Below are 12,521 nucleotides of genomic sequence, written 5' to 3' on the forward strand. Positions count from 1 at the left end.
GTTGCTACGCCATTGCAGAGGACAGTTAAGACTCAACCACATTGTAGTGAATCTAGGCCAGACCAGGCAAGGACAGCAGATTTCATTTTCTGAAGGACACTAGTGAACGAGATGGATTTTTACAATGATTAATGATAATGTTACTAAGACTAGCTTTATGTTCCATTTTAATTGAATTCAAATTCCATCAGCGGTGTTTTGGAAGTTTGTTCACTTGTGCCCATTACCTCAGCTGTCTTCCTTAGCCTTCTAAAATAGTTTGCTATTGAATCCTACTTCCCCATGCTTTCTTTTGGCAATATATCTTTCTGCTATTGCATGTACTTCTGCCTATTTAAAGTAATTATTATACACCTCTGGAGCAGGTGGGACTTGAACCTAGGCTTCCCAGTCTAGGGGTAGGGACATTACCACTGCACCACAGAAGATATGCTTCCACCATCTTTTTAGATACAGTCAGTTCTGCTATAACGCAGTAGTTCTGTTCCTGTGCAATCCTGTGTTATACGAAAATCGCATAATAGCAGCACCATCAAAACTAATGGGGCCGGAATCCCGTTATAACCAATATAGGGGAACCTCAATTATCTGAAGGACATGGGTGAGGAGTATTTCGGTCGATTAACGGAATTCTAGATAAGCGAATGTCGGATAACATAATTTAGCTAAGCATCAGGACCTTGCAATCTTGCCGGATAATCCAATATTCAGATAATTGAATGCCAGATAATTGAGTTTCCTCTGTATATGCTTTAAACGTTCACACTTTAGAAGCAGCGCCCCCTGTTCTTCAATAGTGTTATAGTGAATTCATGTTAATTAAGCATGTGCTACAATAGACAATAGACAATAGGTGCAGGAGTAGGCCATTCTGCCCTTCGAGCCTGCACCCCCATTCAATATGATCATGGCTGAACATCCTTAATCAATATCCTGTTCCTGCCTTATCTCCATAACCCTTGGTTCCACTATCCTTGAGAGCTCTATCCAACTCTTTCTTAAATGAATCCAGAGACTGAGCCTCCACTGCCCTCTGGGGCAGAGCATTCCACACAGCCACCACTCTCTGGGTGAAGAAGTTTCTCCTCATCTCTGTCCTAAATGGTCTACCCCGTATTTTTAAGTTGTGTCCTCTGGTTCGGTACAAACCCATTAGCGGAAACATGTTTCCTGCCTCCAGGGTGTCCAATCTTTTAATAATCTTATATGTCTCAATCAGATCCCCTCTCAGTCTTCTAAACTCAAGGGTATACAAGCCCAGTTGCTCCAGTCTTTCAGCGTAAGGTAGTCCCACCATTCCAGGAATTGACCTCGTGAACCTACGCTGCACTCCCTCAATAGCCAGAATGTCTTTCCTCAAATTTGGAGACCAGAACTGCACACAATTCTCCAGGTGTGGTCTCATCAGGGCCCTGTACGGCTGCAGAAGAACCTCTTTGCTTCTATAACAGAATGGCCTGTAGTGAGTTCCAGCTGACAGTAATGCACTGCATCAGCAAGATTCCTACCAGCGTCTCTCTGGTTCTTCTGCCATTTTCTGTCCTGTCAGGTTTCAGACATTCCACCAGTGGAAAGTGTACTTCTTTTTAGTAATTTTCAATATTTCTATTCCATTTTTCTTAAGTATCATCTGATCTAAGGAAATCAATTTCATGACTATAATTAATAAGTAATAAAGACTTCCATTTACATTGCACTTCTAACAACCTCTGGAGATCTCAAAATACTATACAGCCAATGAAATGTGGTGACCATTTTAATGTAGAAACCCAACTTGTGCACAGCAAACAGTCATGAAATAAAACCAGATAATCCAGTTTTTGCCATGAGGATTGAGGGATGAAGATTGACCAGAATATCAGGGATTAATTTGCCTACTCTTCTTTGAGAGGTGACCTTATGGGGTTTTATAAAGTCATGAGTGGTATAAATAAAGTGTATGGCAGGTGTCTTTTTCCCAGGGTGGGGGATTTCAAGATAAGAGACATATTTTTAAGGTGAGAGGATAAAGATTTTAATAAGACATGAAGGGCAATTTGTTTACACAGAGAGTGGTTCATGTGTAGAATGAACTTCCAGAGAAAGTGGTGGATGGAGATACAGTTAGGACATTTAAAAAACATTTACGTAAGTACATGAATATGGTCCAATCACAGGCGGGTGGGACTAGTTTGGGATTATGGTCAGCATGGACAGGTTGGACCAAAGGATCTGTTTCCATGCTGTATGACTCTATGACCCTATGAAATAGTCACATGGGATTTTTTATACTTACCTGTCTGGAGGTTGGGGGCGCTCAATCTAACATCTCAGCCACAAGCTACAACAGTGCAACACCTCCTCAGTAATGCACTGGTGTGTTGTCATTGATTTTACCCTGAAGTCTTGGTGTTGGATTTGAACCCTGAACCTTGTAATTCAGCAGTGAAAGTGCTACTAACAGAACCATGGCTATATTTCTAGATTTTTGTGTTCAGATCTTTGGAGTGAGACTTGAACGCGGAACCCAGAGGTGATGTGCTTCCACTGAGCAAGAACACAAATTACTTTTAATATAAACTAAACGCTGTAGATTTGGTGATCTGAAATAAAAACAGAAAGTGCTGGAGGAACTCAATAGCTCTGGCAACATCTGTGGAGCAAGAAACAGGTTGACATTTTGATTCAATCTGTTTCTTCTTTGGAACTGAAAAGAAAGGTTGAAAAGTGTTGAGCTTTATGCTGTTAAAAAGGGGGGGCGGTGGGGAATGAGGGCATTTGGAACAAAAAGGAAGGTCAGCGAAAGGTTAGAGGACGAAGGAGAATAGAGATCAAATCTCTCACTCTCCAGTCTTTTTCTGAGCTTCTCGTTTTGCTCCAGGTGCCCTATCCCACTTTTCAACAGCTTAAACCCATCATATTTTTATCTCCCGAAACAATAGTCACCCTGGACTCAAATTGTTAACTGTTTCTCTATGGAATTATGTCAAATACTATACAATTTCGTCCAAAGGCAATTTGTATATATAGAGTCATAGAGATGTACAGCATGGAAACAGACCCTTCGGTCCAACCCGTCCATGACTATTTTTACCCAATTCTAATTGTGATGTATGGAAGGTAATGCATTTGTAGTTTTCAATAATGCAGTCCATATATTGCACAAGAATGAGGGCAGAGTTGGTTGGAGTGGACTGGGAAAGGAGTCTACTAGAAAAGACAGTTGATGCCAAACATTTAAGTAAATCATTCATTGCTCACAGTAAAGATATTCCCAGTGAGGAAGAAGGTGTCCACCTTCCCCACTGACAATGGCCTGAGTTGTCAGTCTGTCCCCCTTAGTCCCTCTCAGGGAGAAGGAAGCAGCTTTCTCAGGCTCATTCCCCCCACAGAAACACAACTCTCCACCACCCCTCCTCCCCGAGCATCCACCACATTTTGCTTTCATTGTGCTCTCTGCCGGTTTTGATTCTGCATTAGGGCAGCACTTGCCGAACAATCCTGACTGCAGCGAACATCTGCTCGAGGCACCAGTTTGAGCTGATGTTCATCAGCCATTGGAGCTTTTTGCCCATTGAGCGGGGTGAGGCCAGCATAACACGGCAATGAAGAATCAACTCACGTGGCCATGTCCTCCTGCATTTTCCCCCTTTTCAGACAACAACCCAGTTCCCTTTTGAATGCCTCAATTGAACCTGTCTCCGTTCACTCTTTGGCGGCGGAAATAACAAATGCATTCACGGTAATTTACCAAAATTCGCTGGACTCTGGGATGGTTCTGCCAGATTGAAAACCAGCAAATGTGACACCATTGTTTAAAAAAGGAGTTAGACAAAAGGTGGATGACTATAGGCACGTTTACGCAACATTTGTAGTGTGGTAAATGCTTCAATCTGTAATCAAGGAAGAAATAGTGAGACATCTGGAAAGAAATTGTCCCATCAGACAGATGCAGCATGGGTTCATGAAAAGCAGATCATGTTTAACTGATTGACTGAAATTCTTTGAGGACAATAGACAATGAGGAATTGGTGGATGTGGTGTATCTGGATTTCCAGAAGGCATTCAACAAGGTGCCACACAAACGACTGCTGCATAAAATAAAGGAGGATGGTGTTATGGGTAATATATTAGCATGGATAGAAGCTATATTAATAGGAAGGATTTAGAGAGATATTGGCCAAGTGCTGGCAAATGGAACTAGATTAGCTTAGGATATCTAGTTGGCATGGATGAGTTGGACCGAAAGGTTTGTTCCCATGCCGAACATCTCTATGACTCTAAGAAGGGTTCTAGAAAAGGGATGAACTGACCATGATTAACCAGGGAAGTTGGTATCTAATAGAAAGAAAAACAAAACATACAATATGGAAAAGATTAGTGATAAATCAGAAGTTTGGGAAAGTTTTCAAAGCCAACAAAGATGACCAAAAGAAATGTAGAAAAAAAACTATGAATGCAAACTAGCAAGGAGCATAAAACAGGCCATAAGAACTTTAAATATATAAAACGTGAGAGAGCAATCATAGTTAAGGTAGGTCAATGTAATATATTTGGATTTTTAATAAAAGTATTGCACATCAGGATATTTAGTAAGATAAGAGCAGATGGTGTTGGCAGGAGTTTATCGGTATGGATAAAGGATTGGCTAACTAATAGGATTCAGAAAGTTGTGGTAAAGGGGATATTTTCAGGATAGCAACCTGTAACCACTGAAATGCCTTGGGCTTCAGTGCTAGGTCCACAATTATTTGCAATGAATATGAATGAGTGACAAAAGTGAATGTACTATTGTAAGTTTTTGGAAACACAAAAATACGTAAGAAGGCAAGTGGTGAGAATGACACAAATAATCTACAGAGGGGTATACACAGATTTAGAAAGTAAGCAAAAACTTGGTAGATGCAATATAATATGAGAAAATGTGAGGCTACGCACTTTGGCAGGAGAGTAGAAGAGCTGAGTATTATTTAAATGGGGAAACACTGAAAAACCGCAGTACAGAAGTGGGAGTCCTCAGATATAAAACACAAAAAGCTATCATCCAAGTTCAGTGGGTAATAGGGAAGGCAAATAGAATGTCAGCCCTTACTTCAAAAGGAAAGAAGCATAAAATATGGATGGCTTACTAAACATATACAGGATACCAGTCGGACCAAATCTGGAATGCTGTGAACCGTTTTGGTCTCTCTATTTCAGGAAGAATGTAATTGCCTTGAAGAAAAGGTTCACTTAGCTGATCCCAATTGTGGAGGAATATTCTTATGAGGAGAGGTTGACAAGATTGGGCCTGTACTCATACAGTCATAGAGATATGCAGAACGGAAACAGACTCTTCAGTCCAACTCATCCATGTCAACCAGATATCCTAACCTAATCTAGTCCCATTTACCAGCATTTGGTCCATATCCCACCAAACCCTTCCTATACATATATCCATCCAGATGCCTTTTAAATGTTATAATTATACCAGCCTCCACCACTTCCTCTGGCAGCTCATTCCACACACACCACCCTCTGCAAGAAAAAAATTGCCCCTTAGGTCCCTTTTAAATTTTTCTCCTCTCACCCTAAACCTATGCCCTCTAGTTCTGGACTTTCCCACTGTTTATCCTATCCATGCCCCTCATGATTTTATAAACCTCTATAAGGTCACCCCTCAGCCTCCAGTGCTCCAGGGAAAACAGCCCCAGCCTATTCAGCCTCTCCCTATAGCTCAAATGCACCAACCTTGGCAACATCCTTGTAAATCTTTTCTGAACCCTTTCAAGTTTCACAACATCCTTCCTATAGCAGGAAGACCAGAACTGAGTGCAGTATTCCAAAGGTGGCCGAACCAATGTCCCAAAATGACCTCCTAACTCCAATATTCAATGCACTGACCAATAAGGCAAGCATATTTCCTTTTACCGTTTTTTGACAAGCTGAAGATTTAATTTAATGATTCAGATGCACATTTTGTCATGGTTGGGTCTCAGAGGCTGGGGTATGTCCCCTGGGCTGCAATCTGAATTAAGTCCAGGCCAGTATCTCGCAGGAGTTGGTGTCAATAATGCTTTTTTTCATGTTGGCTGTCATCATGTCCATGAAGCTCTCTTCCTGTCCTCCTCTGGTTATAGACTCATAAAGTCATACAGCACGGAAACAGACTCTTCGGCACAATTTATCCATGCTGACCAGGTTTCCTAAACTGAACTAGTACCATTTACCTGTATTTGGCCTCTATCCCTCTAAACCTTTCCTATTTCTGGATCTATCAAATGTCTTTTAAATGTTGTAACTGTACTCGCCTCTACCACTTCCTTTGGCAGTTTATTCCATATAGTGTGCCTGCCCTGACTGAGAATCATACAGTACAGAGGAGGCCCTTCAACTCATCCTTTAAGGAAGTACTACAAAAAAAAATAAGCTGAAGACCAACTTTGGAAACCTGGTATGTGATATCTGGATAATGTGACTAACGCAGCAATGCAGGCGATGGATGTCATGATGCCTACTTTTTGGAGGAGCCTATTGGTGATATTTCTGTCCCGACACTCAATATGTAGAATTACCCAACATGCTTCGATGCTGTACATCTCTATGACTCTGTGAATATTGAGCTCAGGAGCTATTGTTCAAAATAAAACCCACAGTCATAGCATTGACATAAATTTACAAACCATCCATCAGACATGAATCCTTTTGAATTTTATTTATTCATTCATAGGATGTGGGTGTCACTGGCAAAGGCAACATTTATTGTCTATCTCTGATAGAGTCAACCACATTGCTGTGGGTCTGGAGTCACATGTAGGCCCGATCGCCTTCCCTAAGGGGCATTAGTGAACTAGATGGGGTTTTCCCCAACAATGGACACTTTCATGGTCATCACTAGACTCTCAGTTCTGGATTTGTTTTTATTGAATTTAAATTTCGCTAACTGCCACGATAGGGATTCAAACCTGGATCCCCTAAACACTAACAACAGAAATTGCTGGAAAAGCTCAGCAGCTCTCGCAGGTTCTGTGGAGAGAAATCAGAGTTAATGTTTCAGGTCAAGTGACCCTTCCTCAGAATAGAAGCGTAAATAGACAAGGTCTTTTCCTTGGGGTGGGGGAGTCCAGAACTGGACGGCATAGGTTTAGGGTGAGAGGGGAAAAATTTGAAAAGGACCTAAGGGGCAACTTTTTCACGCAGAGGGTGGTACATGTATGGAATGAGCTGCCAGAGGAAGTGGTGGAGGCTGGTACAATTGCAACATTTAAAAGGCATCTGAATATGAATAGGAAGGGTTTATAGGGATATGGGCCAAGTGCTGGCAAATGGGACTAGATTAATTTAGGATATCTGGTTGGCATGGACAAGTTGGACTGAAGGGTCTGTTTCCGAGCTGTACATCCCTACGNGTTGCTGCCAGACCTGCTGAGCTTTTCCAGCATTTTCTGTTTTTGTTTCTGATTTACAGCACCCGCAGTTCTTTCAGTTTTTATTTTCCCTATACCATTTTTTTGGGTCTCGTGTTAATAGGCCAGCAACAATACCATCATCTCCTCAACTCGTGGGTGTGTTTCAATCTTTAGGATTTGTCAATACTGTTACCAAAATAAACGCACTAGCAAAGCTTATTATAAATGGCTGACTTCATGATGAGAATAACGAGACGGTGTTCAGAAGAGCAGAATGGATCGAAATGAAAGCAATCAACGGGCAGCGTAGACAAAGATTTAAGCCCCTCAGGGGGCTGTTTTATATTTGTCTCCCCCCGCCTTGCAATGCACTTCCAGTGTGTCTTGTTTCATTCATCGCCAACAGTACACAATGGCCTCTGCATTTAATGAAGACATTGAATATTACATTAACATTTGCTGCAAACATGCACTTATCTAACCGATACACGCACGAACCAATATTAATTGTTCCACATTTATTGGTTTCTGGGCGGCCCTCCGGCTGAGCTTTCCCAGATGCAGTGAGTGTTAGTTTTTGGCCACAGAACTGTCAGAAATTGACATTCACATTTACAACAGCGCCATCAGCCCGAAATTCAAATTACTGCCGCCAACTAACACCGAACAAAGACAATCTGTAACTAGCCCCAAACTGGAGATTTAAGTCAATGGTGCATCCATAAAGCCATTTCACCACATTTAGAAACATGAGGACAAAAAAAAATCGTGTACAAATCAACTAGTCGACAAACCACAGTCCCATTAAAATGCACTGGTTTCCCAGAAACCTCTTTTCAATTGTCCTCAAACCCTTGCAGAATTATTCAAAATAATTAACGGATCGAGCACATCCAATTCGAAAACAGAAACGTAGTTTTCTGGTTTGCACTCGACCTACATCTGTGTGGCGCCTTTAACATCCCATTCAAGCACTGAATCACATTAAGATATATTAGGTCAGGTGACCAAAAGGTTTTAGAAGTGCCTTGGGGAAATAGAGAGGAGTACAGTATATGGCAAAAGCAGAAAGTGTAAAATGGTATATGTGTGTGTGTACATGTTTTGTGCATCCCTTCATACATAGCCAAAGGAGACCTGGAAAAGATCCACCTCTTCTGCTGTATTATTCCAGATTATATAACCTGTATAAGTTCCAGACCAAACAGGCCTGTATCTTTAGGACAGTGACATGACATTGCATCTCACCACATGATATTTACCTTGCCCTCAGTCACTCTTGGTCATGGGGTCGATATGGAAGTCTTCATTCATTCAGTCAGTTATGGGTATATAATGAATGGCAACATCAGCAAACACAGAACCAGACTAATATTGTAAACAGTTAAGAGTTGTAAAAAACATCTTCAAGACATCTGTCTCACTCAGCTCAACCAGCTTCAGCTATTCATCAATGACCTTCCCTCCATCAGAAGGTCAGAAGTGGGGATGTCCACTGATCATTGCACAATTTCAGCACCTTTTGTGACTTCTCAGTCCATGTCTAACTGCAACCAGATCTGGTCAATGTCCGGGCATGGGCTGAAAAGTGGCAAGTAACATTCCCACCATGCAAATGCCAAGCATTAACCAGCTCAAGTAAGAAAGAATCTAACAATTGCCCCTTGATATTCAATGGTGCTAAAATCATTGAATGCACCACTATCAACATGCTGGGGGTTACCACTGACGAGAAATTGAATGAACTCGCCATATCATAGACTCCCTCATTATGGAAAAAGCCTATTCATGCTACTGAGTCTGTACCAACCCTTAAAATGACATCCCACCCAGACCCTAACCCTACATTTATTGTGGCTAATCAACCTAGCCTGAAAAATGGTCAATGACATACTTATCCTGAACTTAGCCAGATCATTGCTTAAGAGTTCAAGATTTTCATGTGAATGCATTGGTTCATGGAAAGATATGAGTCATTGTAGTCAGCCTAGGTCATATGACATTGAAATAAGTAATGGTCAAGTCCTGAAAAGAAATAGACAAGATATCTGAACTGCACCAAACACACATCACACAGGATGATGACTTGAATGCTGAAGATATCATGGCAGATAACCACACATCGAGGCAAAAGTGAGGACTGCAGATGCTGGAGATCAGAGTCTAGATTAGACTGGTGCTGGAAAAGCACAGCAGGTCAGGCAGAATCCGAGGAGCAGGAAAATTGACGTTTCAAGCAAAAGCCCTTCATCAGGAATGAAGGCAGGGAGCCTCTAGGGATGAGGCGTTCTTCCTCCAGGCATTGGGTGGTGAGGGAGCAGTAGTGACGGAGGCCAAGGACCTGCATGTCCTCGGCAGAGTAGGAGGGGGAGTTGAAATGTTGGGCCATTGGGCGGTGGGGTTGATTGGTGCGGGTGTCCCAGAGATATTCCCTAAAGCGCTCTGCGAGAAGGTGTCCAGTCTCCCCAATGTAAAGGAGACCGCATCGGGAGCAACAGATACAATAAATGACATTGGTGGATGCGCAGGTGAAACTTTGATGGATGTGGAAGCTTCCCTTTAGGGTCTTGGATAGAGGTGAGGAGGGAGGTGTGGGTGCAGGATCACACATCTAGGACATACACACATCCATGATGACACATAGCATACCTCAGAGTGAAGCTACACTATCAAGTTGTGATAACTGCATAAATATACACATACATCCACCTAGGTATTATATGATGTATAGAAGCAAGGTATCTCTATGCATCCTTGTATATGTCTCAAGTAAGGGCTCCCATTCTTTAAAAGTCAAGTGGGGGAATGTTGAACATTGCCACAAATTGCAGACCAGACAGTCTTGCATCTTTAAAACAATGATGTTACAACATGTGACATTCTGGTATAAAGGTACACGCAGCATCGCTATATCATGGAGTCGGTGATGTGTCTTCAGTCAGCCAGTCATGTGCATACACAACAGTAAGTGCATAAACCTGAATATGTGTAAATATGTTTCTTGTTGTCATGTAAGCATAGCAAATAAACATTAAGACATCTGTCTTAACAAGAAATCAATTATCTGTTGTATATATTGTTATGATCCCCGCTGATATTATTACTCAACAAGTCAGATCAGAAACTAAAATCTGACTTGGTTGCATTTTTTATTGAACAAGTTGGTCTTTCACGAAATGCTGCAAATCTGATTTTAGCAATGAGACATAAATTACTCAAAGAAAAGAAAATAGAAGAAACCATTCTGTAACACAAATTGAAAAAAACTGAAATAAAAATATAATATTCTATCTATCCCAAGCAGCATCCCTGTACAATACCAAAGAGAATTTCCCTCTCTATCACATCTAGATGTTTGATTGAAGGGCCTGTTTCCACACTGTAATGTAATGTAATCTAATCTAATAAATTACTCAAAGAAAAGAAAATAGAATAAACCATTCTGTAACACAAATTGAAAAAAACTGAAATAAAAATACAATATTCTATCTATCCCAAGCAGCATCCCTGTACAATACCAAAGAGAATTTCCCTCTCTATCACATCTAGATGTTTGATTTAACTGTTGCTTTCAATTCTGTCTTGAGAATCTGATAGCCTCTTCTTTGAGTATTCACAAAATTGAGTTGAGATTTTCTCTACCTTGAATAATCTCTTCAAGCTTCTAACCAAATACTTCTGGACTGGAACTTTCAAACTAAAACTCTTGCACTGTGTTAACATCTTTGCTAACTTTACTAAACTAATTCCTTTCTCTACGAAAAGCTGTTTCTTACATCCAATTCAATCAGGACTTATGTAGCCTGAGACCAAAAGCTTTTCAAGTTCTGGGTATTTCGTTGAAGCAAAACAAAAATCCTGATCCTACTAACCGAAAGCAAGCTAATGCTCTTCAATAATTATACTATTCACTCATTAAAGTCGCCCAGTGCAAATAAATACCAATTGATGTTTCAGAAACGAACTGCCTCATACTGGATTCAAGATACTTTGACTCCAGAAGTATCGATAAGTTAACCATTAAACCCCTTCATAAACATAGACCAATGCCACTAGTTCAAAGTGGCAACATTTAAAGAAAATGAGATTAAAAATATACAAATCATATACGACCATATCATAATATAAGACCCTAAGCTATAACTGCAGAAGTCGGCCATTTGGCCCATTGGGTGAACACTGCCATTCAATTAGATCATAGCAGATCCGATAACTCTCGGCTCCACTTTCCTGCCTCATCTCCATAACTCTTTCTTTTTATAATATATTTTTATTAAGAAAACATAGATTTTTAAATATCACAACAAATACAAAACAATGCAATTCAAAACAGTACAAAAATAGTACAAAACTAAACCCAAATAATAAAAAAAATTCCCCAACCCACCCTCCTATACAAATGTATTAAACATATATAGAGAAGTATCAAATTAAAAAAAAACCTAAACTAGTTATTTAACTAACTAAATAAATACCTAACAGCAAACAAATAAATAGTAATAACTCAACCCAGCCAAACAAACCACTCATACATTCACAGTTCCTCCTCCCTGGATATTGGACTCATGAAACACAATCGTTACAGCTATATAGAAGCCCTTGTTAGTGTGGCAGATAAATCTGTGTCCAGGTATTTCAAAAAGGGTTGCCATGTCTTGTAAAAATTCTCAGTTTTGTGGTGTACCATATTTGTGAGAAAATCCAGGGGAATATGCTCCATAACAATCTTCCGCCAACCCGACAGGCCTGGGGCGTTTTCTGATGTCCAACCTAGCAAGATATTCTTCCTTGCAAAGAATGTAAGAATATTGAAAAGTTTTGCCTTATGCGACTCTGCAGGAAATACAATGGGAAGGCCCAAAAGGAGCGAAATAGGATCCTTCTCCACCCCTACACCTAAAATCCTCTCCATTGCACCCACCACAGCGCTCCAATATGGTTGAAGCCTGTCACAAGACCAAAGACAATGGGGAAGAGTACCCGTACAGACCTTGCACTTGGGGCATGCTGAAGATACCCTTGGTTTAAATTTTGACAAACAATCTGGGGCTAAGTGGACCCTGTGGAGAATCTTCAACTGTAAAGCATGGGTCCTATTGCAAATTGATATCTTCCTTGCATTCTCCCAAATATCCTCCCATGCCTCTGAAGAAA

The sequence above is a fragment of the Chiloscyllium plagiosum genome, chromosome 29 (assembly GCF_004010195.1).
Source record: "Chiloscyllium plagiosum isolate BGI_BamShark_2017 chromosome 29, ASM401019v2, whole genome shotgun sequence".
Lineage (NCBI taxonomy): Eukaryota > Metazoa > Chordata > Chondrichthyes > Orectolobiformes > Hemiscylliidae > Chiloscyllium > Chiloscyllium plagiosum.